The sequence below is a fragment of the Vicugna pacos genome, chromosome 1 (genome assembly GCF_048564905.1).
Source record: "Vicugna pacos chromosome 1, VicPac4, whole genome shotgun sequence".
NCBI lineage: Eukaryota > Metazoa > Chordata > Mammalia > Artiodactyla > Camelidae > Vicugna > Vicugna pacos.
The window spans coordinates 5,738,094-5,755,136 of NC_132987.1; the positions used below are offsets into that span (position 1 = coordinate 5,738,094).

Sequence of the window (17,043 nt, forward strand, 5' to 3'; positions counted from 1 at the left end):
TCTTCTGATGGGCTGGTGTTGAGGTAATCAGGAGTCAGCATCATCAATCTTGTGGTTCCAATTGGTCTGAAGTCTAATGCTTGTGGTCAGCATGCAGTTAACTTCTTCCACCTGGTGGGGATTCCAGTATCTGCAAAACAGCTCAAGGATGTGGCTCAGAATATTGTCTATAGTCTGTGACGAGGAGCTACAGACACTTGACTTTGTTTAATGACTAAACAATTATTTTGTTTTGCTTGACTGTTTTTCTTTGTTTCTGCATTTTCTAATTTCCTCGATTAAATTTGTTCTTTGGAACTCAGGGAAGGCCTAGGACGCTAAAATTTTTCTACAGACAAGAGGCAGGTGGAGGACATGGGGGGTCTGTCGAGGGAAGGCCCTATAGGGTCCTGCTTGGTTACAGGGTGACTAGACATTTGTCTTTCATCCACCAGCAGGATAGCCCTTTCATTTCCTCACGGTGGAGGTGGGGGCACAGGAGTGCAAACTGAGACAAGCAAGTGCTTTTCAAGCTCCTGTTCGCACATACGTGGTGATACCCCAATGGCTCAAGCAAGTTACCTTTCCCAGCCAGAGTCAGACAGAGAAAACTACCATGTGATACCTCAAAGGAGGGCAAAGGATTAAAGCCATTTTTAGCAATTAATCAACCACAGTGGTTTTCCTTTCCTCCTCCATTTTTTAAAAAAAAAGCCAACCACAAAATAAGAATTAATTCGAAAAGATACATATACCCTGCTATTAACAGCAACATTATTTATAATTGCCAAGATATGGAAGCATCCTAAGTGCATATCAATAGTTGAATAGATAATGAAGATGCAGCACACACACACATACACACGCACACACACACACACACACACACACACACACACACATACACATATATGTAAAGGAATACAACTCACCCATAAGAAAGGATATTTTGCCATTTGTGGTCCTTCATTCACTTTTTTTTTTTGCTTCAAAAACCAAAATTTTATAACTGACATAAACATTTCCATTACATCAAAAACAACAAAATACCCAGAAATAAACCTAACCAAGGTTACCTATACTCCAAAAACTGAAATGACACAAAGAAATCAAAAGATTTCTTGTGCTCTTGGAGTGGAAAAATCAGCACTAACAAAATGGCCACACTACCCAAAGCAATCCACAGATCCAATGCAACCCCCATCAAAAGACCCACGACATTCCTCACAGAACTAGAACAAACAATTCCAAAGTTCACAAGGAACCACAAAAGACCCCAAAAAGCCAAAGCAATCTTTTGTAGGTCTTTTTTTTTTCCCTCTTTCTTCTTTTTGTTCTCTTTTCTTATGGTTTGACGACTAGAGAAGGTCCTTTAACATTTGTTGTAAAGCTGGTTTAGTGGTGCTGAAACCTTTTAGCTTTTATTTATCTGTGAAGCTTTTGATTTCTCCATCAAGTCTGAACGAGAGCCTTGCTGGATAAAGTATTGGTTGTAAATTTTCCCCTTTCATCACTTTGAATATATCATGCCGCTCCCTTCTGGCCTGTAGAGTTTCTGTTTGAAAATCAGCTGATAACCTTATGGGAGTTCTCTTATATGTTATTTGTTGCTTTTCTCTTGATAATTTTAGTATTTTCTCCTTATCCTTAATTTTTGTCAATTTGGTTACTATGTGCCTTGGTGTGTTCCTCTTTGGGTTGATCCTGTGTGGAACTTTCTGTACTTCCTGGACTTGGGTGGCTGTCTCCTTTCCCAAGTTGGGGAAGTTTTCAGTGATTATCTCTCCAAAAATTTTCTCAGGTCCTTTCTCTCTCTCTTCTCTTTCTGGGACCCCTATAATGCAAATATTAGTGCACTTCATGTTGTCCCAGAGTTCTCTTAACCTAGCCTCATTTCTTTTCATTCTTTTTTTTTTTCTGCTCTGCAGTAGTCATTTCCACTAATCTGTCTTCTAGCTCATTGATCTGTTCTTCTGCCTCATTTATTCTATTCTTGTTTCCTTCTAGTGTGTAATTCATTTCAGTGATTTTGTTCTTCGACTCTGTTTGGGTATTCTTTGTATCTTCCAACTCTTCGCTAAAGACTTTGCTCTGTGCATCTGTACTCCTCTTGAGTTCTCTGAACATCTTGGCCACCATTACTTTAAACTCTTTCTCAGATAAATTGGCCTGGGAGATATTCCTCTGCCGCCTCATATCGTCTATCTTTCTATGTGTTTGTGGATTCTTTCCACAAGCTTTGGAATTGTTGTTTTCTTATTTCTAGTATCTGCCCCTGGTGGGTGAGGCTGGACTAGAGGTTTATGTAGGTTTGCTGGCAGGAGGAGCCAGTGCCTGCCCATTGCTAGGTGAAGCTTGGTCCTGGCCCTCTGGTGGGTAGGGCCATGTCTGTGTCTTGAGGCTTTTGTCGCTTAGGAGGTCTGCTGATGGGTGTGGCTGTGTTCCCATCCTGTATGTCATTTGGCCTTAGACTTCCCTACAGGCTGTTGGGTGGGGGTAGGTCTTGGTGTTGATGATCCAATCAAGATGTCAGACTCCAGAAAAGCTCATGTAGCTGAACATTCCCGAAATGTCTGCCACCAGCTTTTAGATCCCCTAGGTGAGCCACAGCTGTCCCCCACATCCCTAGGAGACCCTCCAGCAGACAGGTCTGGCCCAGGTTCTTATGAAATCACTGCCTCTGCCCTTGGACCTGGTGCACGCGAGTTTCTTTGCACACTTCCCAAGCCAATGGAGTCTCCGTTTCCCCCAGCCCCTTGGGGCTTCTGGAGCCGAGCCCTGCTGGCCTTCAAAACCAGGTGTCCTGGGGTCTCCTCCTCCTCCCAATGCCAGCACCCAGGCTGGGGAGCCTGACGTGGGGCTTAGAGCCCTTGCTTCTATGGGAGGGCCTCTGCGACTTAACTATTCTTCAGACTGTGGGTCGCCCACCTAGGGGGTATGGGGCCCAGTTATATCATGAGCTCACCTCTCCTACCATCCCTCTTTATGTTCCCAGTTGCAGAAGTTATTTTTTGCTAGATTCCAGTTTTTTTTTTTCGATAGTTGTTTAACATTCAGTTGTTGTTTCATTGTAGTCATGAGTAGAGGCGAGCTCGTGGTCTTACCACTCCACCATCTTGACCAGAAATCTTTCCTCCTCCATCTTCACCGTATCATCCCCACCACCCAGTCTAAAATCCCTGCAATAGGTGGAAACAGCAGAATGATGCTGAAGTCCTTCCTGATTTTAATTCTGAAGCCACTAGTTAGGTCTGCCATAATAGAGGCTTGATCTGAAGTGATTCAGTCAAAGATGTGAAGATCCTGATTTTTACTGGAGTGCAGCCTGGGTTTCATTAGAGTCCATTCTTATGTCAGGTGTATCAGCCACAATCCTCTCCACCTGCTGGTGCCTGATCCTTCCAGGCATTGGGCCAACATTCAGGGAAGCAGACACCCATGTGTTTTAATCAGCATCTGTATCTTGATTGGGGGGGGTGCTCTTTGAACCATGTTAAACAAAAACAAAAATTACCTTAAAAACACCTTGATGAAAACTCATTTATCAACTTTCTCATCGTTGTTCTCTCAAATACTGAACATGGGGGTTAGTAGCCTACAGCACTGACTTCGCTGAACCCTAAATAAGAAAACCTAATAAATGCTTAGTTTAACAAAGTGATCATAAAGAAACCATTGATTATAATAACAAGAAAAACTAAATAACCAATGTTGTTCTCAGTGCCCTCTTACTCTTCTGCAGCAAGGAGATATATTACAAGAAACATATGCACATAATTGAGAGGCAAATAGAATTGCTGAAAAAGACACTCAACTGGCAGCAATAAAATTTAGACCAAATATCAGAAAATTATTAAGCCTGGCAGTGACATTGATCAGAGCTCTCTTTTCTTATTTGGTTAGTCCTGGGAGGAGCATTGAGTTGCTACTTGGTTTAAGCTGGTGGAAAGGTAAACTAATCTCTTCTAATGGGCAGGCAGTACAGAAGCTGTGCTTTCTCTCTTCATTACAAGGAAGGTTTCAGGGGTAGTTGAAGCTTCAGTAAGATGATTGGGCTTAATACATTACTCATTTCCCAGGAAGTTAGAGACTTGTAGAGGTACACACCTCAGCTCAGTGGAAAACTGTTCTGCTGGCCGCAAGTAGAAGTGTGAAGGAAGTTGGTCGTATCCTCAGACCCTAGCCTCAACCCTTTTCTCCGGGAGATACTCCTTTGCAAATCACCACTTGTTTTTCTCCCTATCAAAAAGACCTAAACCCCTGGGCATGTCGATATTGATGATGGATAACAGGTCAAAGCATTCCTTCCCCCAAAGGGAGTAAAGTTACTGAAGAGTTTATGGAAGAAGGTGTACACACCATTTCCACCCCTAAAATGACATCAAAGCAGCTCTCCTTTTACAAGGCAGGACCTGGAAGTTTAGATTTCATTGGTGAGTACGGATGCCACACCGTCCCCAGAATCTCATTCTCATTATCTCCCAGCTCTGTCTCCTTGACCTTCTAGTGCCCACCTGGCTATGCCCCCTCCTTAGACGCTTAAGCAAACATCAGCCCCATGGGGGTGCCCCTTCCGACCTTATAATCCCACAGAACTAGGTTCTAGTGGCACCATCTCCTCCTATTCGCTTTCCCAGCTCTCAAGGTGGTAGTTTTACCTGGTGTTTTTTCGAGGTCACTTCGGCATCCCACTTTCAACCTTTCAATGCCTGGGTAACAAGTCTCCATATTAAAAACCTCTGTTTGAAATGTCTAGCATGGTTTCTGCTTTCCTGAGTGGACTCTGACATACTACCCAGAGTTAGAAATGATTTTATGTTCTCATCCAGTGTTTAAATTTTTATTTCTGTTAAATTTAATTGTTACCTTTATCAAAGGACATAGTTCAAAGTATCAAATAGTGCAGTAGGCCCCTGCCCAGTAGCCTGCTGGTTAATGATGAATGAGTTTTTCCTGTAGGTGTCATGATCTAGCCATGGAGCTATGGTTAAGACCTACAAGTGCATGACTGACACCTGCTATTTGTGGGTACTGGTCTGGGCTCAGAGGTCAAGTAACTTACCTAAAAGCAGTGGTAGTCCTTAGAGAAGGTCTTTAATTTTTCTTTTGGAAATACATCCCAAATATTTACCAAGATGATGATAATATTAATCCATATAGGAAAATTTTGTTGATTCTTTTTACAAGTGTACAATCCTTTGAAAATTATATATGAATACTGTTAACTGGCTTATTAATAAGTGAGTCAGTTTGAAAACAATTTTAGTAATCTATCCTGTGACTTTATTTTTCTAATCATAAAATATTGAGACTCAAAATGTATGTCCATGTAATATCTTTCAGAGACAAAAACATAATATACTGTTTATGTTTCTTAGATGAAAGAAAATTCAGAATAATTTTAGTGGTAAATAATTTTCAGTGATAAATAATTTTCAGTGATAAATAATTAGATGCTGCCTGAGTTCATAATACTTTAATACATTATTATTTTGCCTAAAACACGTGCAAAAGCAATTTACGATCAGGCAAAAATAGTTACAGAGACTGATGCCATTCTGGGTCACCCTACTCTTTAAATAGAGAATGTGGGTTAATGCTGATTAATTTTAATAAACGCCTTCAGTGATATATATGAGGAGGCATACCAACTGAATCTAGTAAATGGTTTCTTGAGACCAAATTCTTTAAATCTTTCCAAAGCCTGTAGTCATTTTAATACTATCAAATGCTGGTTTAGTATATTTCACTATCATCAGAACTGGGAATGAAATATTTGGGGCGCAACTAATAATGCTCAGACCTCGCTCATATTGTTTCATGAGAGTCTACCTTTTATGAAGCGAGTCCCATCTCTATGAATAATTTGTTCCATAACCCAACTCATTCTGTTGGTTAGAACTTGGATATTATTGCATGATCTTGTTGAGAGAAATAGAGTAACATCCCAAACAGCCAAGTAGTTCTTTTATTCATTTTCAATAATAATCTAAAAATGGGACCACAAATGGATTTATGCATGTGGCACTGTTTGAAATAAAAAAGAATGATCTCTTTAACAGGGTTCAATTCTTCAAGGAACTGCAGCAGCATTCTTCTCTCTGTGTGTTCTGCTAATGTTTTGCTGAGTTTTAACCACTTATTTGCTCTTATAAAATGTCCAGTGAGGGCTGTCTGCTTGAAAAAGGTTTGTGCTAAAGTTAACATATATCCTACCTGAAGGAATATGTAGAGGAGAAGGAAAATAAGTGCATTAAATTGAATGAACGGAATTATCTCTCTTTTTTTTTAATTAAAGTACAGTCAGTTACGATGTGTCAGTTTCTGGTGTACAGCACAATGTTCCAGCCATGCATATACATACATATATTTGTTTTCATATTCCATTTTCATTAAAGGCTATTACAAGATATTGAATATAGTTCCCTGTGCTATACAGATCAAAGTTGGTTTTATTTTTTATTTTTGAATTGTCTTAATGACTAGAATGGATCATACAGTGATGGAACTGAATTTTACCCCAAAGTGCCTATTTCAAACCTTTCTACCTTTTTGACAGTGGCTTGTCTTAGTTACAGCTTCCCATCTCTCTTGCATCCTTCATCTCTATATGGCGTCTTTACTTCTGCCAGAAGCTTGCTCACTTCTGCTCTAGTCTGCATCAAAACCCTTCTCACCACTCTGCATTCCCCATAAGCCATTGTCCTATTATTCTCCTCCTCTTTCCCACCAAATCATGAAAGAGCCTCCCAGCCCCACCTCTCCTCCCTCACCACCTGCTCACTTAACTCTCTAAGATGGGGCCTTATGGACAACATTCTGAATAATCTCTACCTCTTGCAGGGGAGAAAGGGAAATGTTATTAGAAAGTAGCACACAGGCGTCTTCAACCATTTTGATAATGTTCTATTTCTTTAATTACTTTTTTATCTGTGGAATATTTATAATATTTAAAAAAAAGCTTCCACCATCACTATTTTACTAAAAGTACTATTGATGATCAGCTAGTTGCTAAGACAACTGGCCTCCCTCCTGCTTCAACTTTCTACAATATTTGACGCTATTCACCAAACTGTCCCCATTCACTAGAACAGTCAGCTCTTGACTGTTACCTCCTCCAGGACGACATTCACCGAGCACTTTCCTTGTTCCAGGCAGGGATCAGTGTGCTTTGCATTTGTTGTCTCGTTCTGTCCTCACAACTGTGCAAGACCTGTTGTAACCCTCCTTGATCTCAGTAACCCGTCTCTGCAGACTTCTTCCAGATATAAACCTGTGTTTCCAACTTTTCCACACTCAGGGGTCTTACACATAACTGCTTCCTGGTCTTCAACCCCAGGATGTCCACAAAACACCTAAACTTGAGATGGCCCAAACTATCCTTGCTCCAACCCCCCAAACCTGCTTCTGTTTCCCACCCCCCACCCCAGCTCAGCTAGTGGCCCTCTTTTCCTCCTATCCCCTGTGCACGTAACCCAGGCATCATCTCCTTACGTCTTACCAGTTGTCAAGGCCTTTTCTATCTCCATCATATTTTCCACAACTACTCTTATTTCCCTATTTCCTCAGTGACTTCTCAAGTGACTTATTACCTCTCATCTGGGCTATTTTAATAGACCACTGAGGAATTGTCTTGACTTGCATCTCTTCTGGTGTCAAATCACCCTAAGAGGGGAGGGTATAGCTCAGTGGTAGAGCACATGCTTAGCATGCATGAGGTCCTGGGTTCAATCCCCAGTACCTCCATCAAAACAAACAAACAAACCTAATTACCTCCCCCCAAAAAACTACCTTTAAAAAGAACTTTAAAAAGTCACCCTGTTTACCGTTGTCTTATTAATCTGGCTCCATTCTGTTCACACATTTGCATTGGTGCCTCATCCCCCAGACAAAATCTAAATCCCTGAGCCTGATATGTAAGCCCTTATATCTTCAGGCAAAGCCCACCATTGTAGCAAAAAACGATGTTCACAAACTCTTGTGCTTTTATTATTATTCTCTGTGCTTGGGGTGTCTTAACCACTCTTCCCTCACCCTCCTCCCACCGTATCTGTGCTGAGGGTGCCTACCTGTCAGTATCCAGCTTAATGCCCTGCTCCACGAACCCTACCCCATCCTCCCATCTGGGACAAATCTCTTCCAAAACTGAGAATCAGAAATTCCTTGCTTTGTCTTCTTTTGGGACCGTCATCATTACAACCTCGTAGAGCTGTAATGTGAGGAACTGTTTTGCGTCCCTACAGAAACACACTGCTTGAGGGCAGGAACCATGTGTTACAGAGATCTTTCACCTTCGTAGCACCCGGCACGGTGCCTGCACATAAAGAATATTCAGTAAATGCTTGCTGAGAGTGGAAGTTAGTAACTTTGCTGACCAGTGAAACATACCCATGTCATTAACTCCATTTCCTTTTTTTGCTTTAACTTCTTCTAATTTTGCCTACTTCCCTTTGATGCCTCACCAGTAATGTGCACCAGCCCCTCTGCTGAAGCCTCACTTCCAGTACTTTTCCCTCCTTTTGTAAGAAATGCCAAGCTATTCGGTTGATGTTTACTTGCCCACACATTTCCTTTTCCAGGAAGGCATTTCTTCAGCACTATTCAGGGAGGTATATTAGTGTGGACTCTTGGTGACAAGTGACAGAAACCCAGACTAGCTGGAGCCAGAAGAGGGGCTTATTTGAAGGACCTTACTAGCGGGACCAGAGGAAGAGTGTTGGGAACGTGCTTGGTTCTGGGGACCTCAGAGTTTGAAACTAGGGACACCCTTGCCATAGGGACATTCTTTCCCTCTGGGTCTCTCTCTTGCTTCTGTTACTTTAATCCCAGTTTGTCTTGGCCAGCTTTATTCTAGGCCACCAGAGACTTGAGACAAGTAGAAAGAAGAAGATCCAGGCAGTGGGAAATTCAGATCACCAGTTTCTAAAACTCAGCACCTGATTCTCTGACCCAGTCTCTTTTCCCCTGCCTTGGTAACCCACCTGGCCTGCTAGTTTACTTAAGTCAACCTGAGTTAGCTTTTGTCATTTATAATTAAGGGATACCTAACTAATGCAGGTACATGGTTAGTTAATTGATTTTGGAACAAGTCACATCCAGTGACTTCAAAATGGCATTGAGTCCTCCGTATCATTGAAATATGTCGACAGAAATTGTGAATCCTATTTTAGACCTCCCTCAATTTGGGGGTGATCCTATATGCACGCTTTCAATGTAGGCAGATCTTTCATCTTTAAGAAACTTTAATTTAGGGAGAAATTTAAGATTCCAATTTCTTTCCCTCAAACTTTCTAAATCCACTGCACTTACCAGGTTCGCAGATTTACAGACTCTCATAATATGCCTTAAAGCTATTCCTTATCTCTTTCCTCATTATCACTCCTTGTTTTGTATAAATTGCTGTTATGTTGAGTTTCTCTCTCCTTTTTATTAAGGCAGTTATCCATTTACCAGTTTTATCTGAATTATCATAGGAAAATTTATTTTCCCTATAAAAATAATTGGCTTTCTTAACTGCAGTTTTATTCAGTAGTGCCGAAATTCGTAACAGTTCTCCATAAGGTTCTTCCTGTGGGGAATTAAACTCTTTTTATTTAAAATCTTTTTGGAGCAGTCTAATTTTCTTTACCTTTGGCATTTCCAAATTCTTACTGAATGACCAGCCATCCATCTGTTGCTAGCTGCTTCGGAAGTCTCCCATAAGCTATGATGTTATGCAATGCTATGCTAAATTAAAATTTATATATTCTTTGATTTTCTTTTTAGTGGCTATTAGAAAACTTTTATCTTTGAGTAATGGATTGTTGAATATCCAACATGACATCGTTTTGTCTTTCTCTGTTCATATTATCTGTATTAATACAGTTCTACATGATCAGATGAAAGGCAATTCTGCATCTGAATTTCTAATGGGCTCCTAAATACATTGTTTGTTGCATGCTCAAATATATGTTCAGCATAAAGAAAGACTAGTGATTAAAAAAATGTTACCTGTATTCCCATGTTTCAAAATGTTACTGGAGTCTATTGGCAATATCTAAATAATCTGTATTACAGTGACCTGGTTCATCATACAGATACATGAGAGGGTCAGAATTTATGGGGTTTTCCTTTAAAATACCAATTCTGAACAAGGACAACTTAAATTGATTTCCTTGCTCAAAGACCACATTATCTTCTGTGTTTATTTTCTTTTAAAAAACTAATCTCAACTATAATAAATCCACACATAATAGGATTATCTTAAAGAGAAATGTAATTAAATCAGAAGGGAAAAGGAAATCTGTCTTTCTAGAATGAGAGCATATATATTCTATAATACATTTCCTTCTGGATCAGTGGTCTGTGAAGCCTTGCTCAGATTCAGGGTGATTTCCTGAGTGTCCTGTGAACTAATGCCCCATGGTGGTAATGTCTACACTAGGGCAACATCTGTATCTGATATCTGGCATAAATTGTTATCCATTCCTTGTTTTTATCAAAAGTGACTTCACATTTCCTTTTATTTCAGTAACATTTATCTGACCGTGTAAACTGGGAGAAGATAGTAAATAACATAGTTGGTTTCATGGATTTTTAAAAAAAATATGTTTATTGCAGTAAAACATATATAACATAAAATCTACCACTTTAACCATTTTTACATTAACTATGTGGCATTAATTACATTCACAGTGTTGTACTACCATCACTACAATCTGTTTCCAAAATTTTCTTATCACCCTGAACACAAATTCTGTACCAAGTAAGCAATAACTCTCCCATCCTCCCTCTTCTAAGCCCCTGGTAACCTCTAAGTTTCTCTCTCTATGAACTTGTCTATTTTAGATACTTCATATAAGTGGAATCATACAATATCTTCCCTTTTGTGTCTAGTTTATTTCATTTAGCATAATGTTGCCAAGTTTTGTCCATGTGGTAGCATGTATCAGAATTCCCTTTTATGACTGAATAATATTCCATTGTGTGGATATACTACATTTTGCTTATCCATTCATCTGTCAGTGGATAGTTTGGTTCCACATTATGGCTATTGTAAATAATGCTGCAGTGAACACTGGCACACACAAGTATCTACTTGAGTCCTTGTTTTCAATTCTTTGGGGGCATATACTTAGACATTGACTTGTTGGGTCATATGGTAATTTTATACTTAGCTTTTTGAGGATCCATTACACTAGTAGTTTTTCACAGTAACTGCACCATTTTACATTTCCACTTGCAGTGCACGAGGGTCCAATTTCTCTGCATCCTTACGAACAAGTTGTTATTTTCTGTTGTTTGTTCGTTCGTTTATTCATTTATTAATAACCATCCTAATAAGTCTGAAGTGGTATCTCACTGTGGTTTTGATTTATGTTTCCCTAGTGACTAATGATGTAGAGGATCTTTTCATGTATTTATTGGCCATTCATATATCTTCTTTGGAGAGATATTCATTCAAGTCCTTTGTCCATTTTTAGATTGGGTTATTTATCTTTTTGATGCTGAGTTGTAGAAGTTCTGTATTTATTCTGGATATTAAACTCTTATCAGATATGTGATTTCCAAATATTTTCTCTCACTCTGTAAGTTGTCTCTTCACTCTCGTGATAACGTCCTTTGATGCAAAAAATGTTTTAATTTTAATTAAGTCCGGTTTATCTATTTTGTTGTTGTCACCTGTGTTTTCTGTGACTTTTGGTGTCTGAGAAGCCATTCTCAAATCTAAAATCTTGATGATTTGTCCCATGTTTTCTTCTTCTATGAGTTACGTGGTTTTAGTTCTTAAAGTCTTTTGTATTGATTTCTATATATGGTGTAAGGGGTTTCATTAATTTTTTAAACTAATAAAGAGTAGATTTAAAAAGCACTTCTGAAAGAGAACTCAGAGAACTCTTGTACACTGTTAGTGGGAATGTAAATTGGTACAGCCCATATGGAAAATAGTATGATGGTTCCTGAAAAAATTAAAAATAGAATTAACTACCATATGATCCAGCAATCCCACTTCTGGGTATATATCTAGAGTAAGTGAAATCACTATGTCAAAGAGGTATCTACACTCCCGTGTTCATTGCAGCATTATTCGCATAGCCAAGGCATGGAAACAAGCTAAGTCCATCAATAAATAAATGGATTAAGAAGAGGTGGTGCATCATTCAGCCACAAAAAAAAAAAAGAGAAGGAAATTCTGCCTTATGGGTGGACCTTGAGGGCATTATGCTAAGTGAGATAAGTCCAAGAGAGAAAGGCGAGTACTGCATAGTATCTCGTATAGGTAGAATCTAAAAAAGCTGAATTCACAGAAACAGAGTGGAATGATGGTTACCAGGGGATGGGAGGTGAGGAAAATGGAAGAATGTTAGTCAAAGCATACAAACTTCCAATGAGAAGATGAATAAGTTCTGGGGATCTAATGTACCACGTGGTGATTATGGTTAACAATGCATAGTTGTAGCCAAGTATTATATACTTGAAAGTTGCTGAAAGAGCACAACTTAAATGTTCTCACCACACAGAAAAACAAATGGTAACTATGTGAGGTAACAGAGATGTTAATTAGCCTTTTTGGTAATCATTTCACAATATGCACATGTACCAAATCACCACATTGTACACCTTAAACTTACACAATGTTGAGTGCCAATTATATCTCAATAAAGCTGGAAAAATGTTTTTGAGAATCCTTTCTATAATCAGATAAATATCTCCACAGTATATAAATTTTCAAAAATCTGGTTGATTTATGGTTTCCATCTACAAAATGGGTTCTTGAATACATATTGTATTCATTGACTGTCTTCAAAGGCAAACAAGAAAAATCTCTCCAAACTTTTTCCTCCCCAGCTATCACCAGGAGATACTTTTAAACACAAAAGATTCTTTTAAAAGCCACTCTCATTGTGCCATAGTCTTCTATCATGTGAGCTGTGGCCAGTGTGAATCTTTAAAGTGAGAATTGCTGCTTCTGACTGAGGCATTCAAACATAAGCTGTTATTTTGGAGGAAGAGTGCAAGGGAGAAAGACTGGTCTTATGTCACTGTGCAAGCTGTCTGGCTGAGATGCTTTGGCAAGATTCCTGCTTCTCATCCCCTAGACTTCATCCTTTGGCTTGTCTGGAAACCAAACATTAGACACTTTTTTTTTCATTAAAATATTAACAACCCTGAGTAGAGATCAATTTTTAAAATATGACACCATAGAGTTATTAAAATTGTTTTAATAATTAAGTCATTTTCATAGTGTCACTCTAAGAAGAGTTTTGTCTATCTTTTAAAAAGCCAATTGATATGCTCAGAAATTATCGATAATTGTCTGGTGAGGGGGAACTAGATCTTGCACCCCAGATCTCTAGCCACCCGATCTCATCTAACCTTTTCTCAGTAAAATCACTGTCATGACCATTTCTGGTTTTGTATTTTGCTTCGCATTGTCAGTAGGAAAGGTGAGGCAGGATTGGGATGTTTCAGAGAAAGTTTATTAAAGCAATGGCTCTTGATCCTGGCTGCACATGGGAGTCACCTAGAGTGTTTAAAAAAAATACATACACACACATATGAGTGTATGTGTATATATATAACCATTTGATTAATCTGATTAAATATATATATATCATATATACTGATCGTATATATGTTGATTTTTTTATATATGCATACATGTATACACTGGTTTTATATATGTGTGTGTGTATATATATGCAAACACAATGCATATTTAGAGATCATATATATGTATGTGTAAATATAAAATCAGCAGATATATAGATAGATACTGAATATATCGCTCTCGGGTCCTACCCTCAGAGATTCTTATTAAATTCATTTGGGTGGGGCTCAGAGGGAAGGTAATTTTAAAAGCTCCCCAGGTGACGCTTTGTACAACCAGGGCTGAGAACCATCCTGCCAAATAAAAGATAACAAATGGGAACAAATAGTAATAACAAATATAGGTACTGTGAAGCCAGATACCCGGTTTCAGAAACATGGCCAGCTCTTTGAGAAGTTCGCTGCCCCCTACCCCAAGTGTGGAATCTAATCCTTCCTCCAGGGGCAATAATTAGTCTCGCATATCCCACGAAGGAGCCCTTCCTTCGGTTAGGTCTGGGACAGGAGAGCTAGATTCACCTGCAAACGTCCACTTTCCTGTCTGAAGACCTGCCTTTTCCCTAATGGTTGATATTGGAATATTTGCCCCCTTCTGTGGAGAACCAGTCAAATCTAACTCTCACTGCATTTTACTCAAAGGAGCTTCTAAGTCATTGTTCTGTTGAGTTGGGTTTTACCATCCTATAAAATTTGACACTGTCAGGACTGAGTATTCCGCTGTAGGAGAATCTCACTAGCATGGTATTCACTGCACTGGTCTCCTTTCCACCTAAATCCTTTCACTTAGACGATCAGATTTTTAAAGCAGTGCTCTTCACCATATGGCTTGAAGCTGACCACCTCCAAGTCTTTTTCACAGGATAGGGGATTCAGTTTATTGTAAAAGGGACAGATTTACCTCCTCAAAGGTTTTCCTGACAGTCCTAGGCAGCTGAAGGCCACAGGGGAACTTGACCCCTCTCTCTACCCTCTGGAAGCCTGTCATAGGGGACTTCGTTACAGACCCTCTATGGCTGGAACTTATGTTTTACTGGTCATTTATAAGGATGAGCATTTGCCTTTTCTGATAAAAACGTGGAAGTTCTTTGAACCAGTTATAATTAGATTACCATTCATGTGAAAACCACATGTAATTCAGCATTTTCCCCCTTTATTTCTAGTTGAGGACTCAAAGGCCAAGAGAGGTTAAATTACTTCTCTGGGGTCACAGTGCCAGACCGTAGACGATAACCACCCTTCAGTGGGCATGGCTTTGTGCCAGTCACTCAGCTCCGTGCTTTAGGTAGCATGTCTCCCTGGGAGGTTCTCTGATGACTCATGTGGCATCAGATGGGCAGGGAACTGGTAGTTGCTTTTTTGCTTTGACCTTTCTCATGGTGCCCCAGCCCTTGGACAGCTGTGGCCACACCCACTCACCAATAACTACTTCAGTCCTTTTCTTTTTTTTTTTTTTCATGACTAATGGACGTTTACTTAAGGATTAGACTACGTATATGTCTGCGCATGTGCACATTGGCACACACACTTACACATAGGTACCAGTGAGAAAATATTCTGGAAGGACCATGACTATAAGAATATTCCATGGTAAGAGATGGAAGAAAAATTTAGAGAACCATTTGCATCTCTTTCATCTGTCTCTTGCTATGTAACAAGCCAGCCCCAAACTTAGTGGCTTAAAACGAAAAGTGTTTATTAACTCTTAAGGGTTTTAGGTTGACTTGAATCAGCTGTATATCTTTCTGCTTCATATGATGTTGAACTGTGTTCAATTGGAGGCTTGACTGGGGCTGAGATATTCAAGACAGCTGAACGACATGGCTAGTAGTTGTTACTGGCTATAGGCTGGGGGCTAGACTAGGGCTGGACAGTGTCCCTTTCCTCCTTTCTTTTCAGTCTTTTTCAGTTTCAGTCTTTTAGTTTCAGTCCTCTGATTCGGGTCATTCCGGAGAGTCAAAGGGAAACCTCTGATTATAGTTCTTTCAGGTAAAAGCTTAGCCTCTTGAATTTCCTTTCTCTCCTCCTCTCTCAAAACTGGCTTCTGGGTGTTTGGGGGAGGGCAAAAAAAACAGGGTCCTTGTATCCACACTGTCTTAGGTCAGGTTTTCCAGAAGTAGACCTTGAGATGAGGATTCTATAAAGAAATGCTCCCAAGTAGTGCCTGGGTGGGAGTCCTGAGGGGCTTCTAGAGTGCTGCTAACAGAAAAGTCCTTTATCTTGATCTAGGTAGATGTTTCACTGGTGCATTCATCATTAGAAAATGTATCAAGTTGCATGCATATTAGTGCACATTTATGTATGTACACTGCATCTAAAAATTCCAAGGGGTGGGGAGGGATAAATTAGGAATTTGGGATTAACAGATACACATTACTATGTGCAAAATAGATAAACAGGGGGAGAGTATAGCTCATTGGTAGAGTGTGTGCTTAGCATGCACAGGGTCCTGGGTTCAATCCCCAGTCCCTCCAATAAAAATAAATAAATAAATTTAAATACCTCCCCCCAACAAAAAAATAAGATAAACAACAGGGGCCTAAAATAAGACAAAAAGAAAAAATTCCACCTACATACTTTTTCTGGACATAAATATAGGAACAACCAATTTTTTTGCTATGATGATATGTTTAAAAAATAATAGCTTTATTGACATATAATTCATGTACCATAAAGTTCACTCTTAAATAGTACACTTTAGTGGTTTTCAGTATATTTAGAGAGTTGTTTAACCGTTCCCATTATTTAATCACATAACAGTTTCATTACCCCCAAAAGAAACCCTATACCATTGGCAGTCACTCCCCAGTCCCTCCTCCTTGATCCTGGTAGCCACTAATCTACTTTCTATCTCTGTGGATTTGTCTGTTTTTGACATTTCATATAAATAAAGTCATACAACATATGGTTGTTTGTGACAGATCATTTTCACTTAGGAGGTTTTCAAGGTTCATCCATGTTGCAGCTATACCAGTACATCATTCGTTTCTATTGCCAAATAATATTCCATTGTATGGATACACTTTTGTTTATCAACAGCATCAGTTGATGGACATTTGGGTTGTTTCTGTTTTTTGGTTATTGTAAATAATGCTGCTGTGAATATTCGTGCACAGGCTTTTATGTGGACATACGTTCTTAGATCTATTGATATTTAACCAAATAGAAACTTAAACACTTGCGCATTATACAACTGTCTTCCAACGTATCTTTTAGCTCAAAGAAGAAATCAGTACAGTAATAGAATATTTAGAACTACACGACCATTATATGATATTCACGTCATAGGAAAACTCACAGTGTTACATCAAAACTGCACTCAGAGGAAATTTCATAGACATAAATGTTATCACACTGAAAAGAAGACATATAAATGAATTAAGTATCCACCTCAGGAAACTCAGAAAGAACAAGAGGGAACAACGAAGAGGGGGAGCCAGGAAGAGAACAGGAGGAGGAGGCAGCTGAGTAACAGGG

General features: G+C 39.3%; 1 long non-coding RNA gene and 1 other non-coding gene across 3 annotated transcripts in view; both read left to right on the plus strand.

Moving 5' to 3' along the window:
• The window catches only part of LOC140688102 (uncharacterized), a 45,736-nt gene that overhangs the window by 16,575 nt on the left and 12,118 nt on the right, over window positions 1-17,043 (plus strand). The gene's annotated exons all lie outside the window — the stretch shown is intronic.
• On the plus strand, window positions 7,653-7,725 carry TRNAA-AGC (transfer RNA alanine (anticodon AGC)). Its single transcript has one exon. It is a non-coding gene; the product is annotated as a tRNA-Ala (tRNA).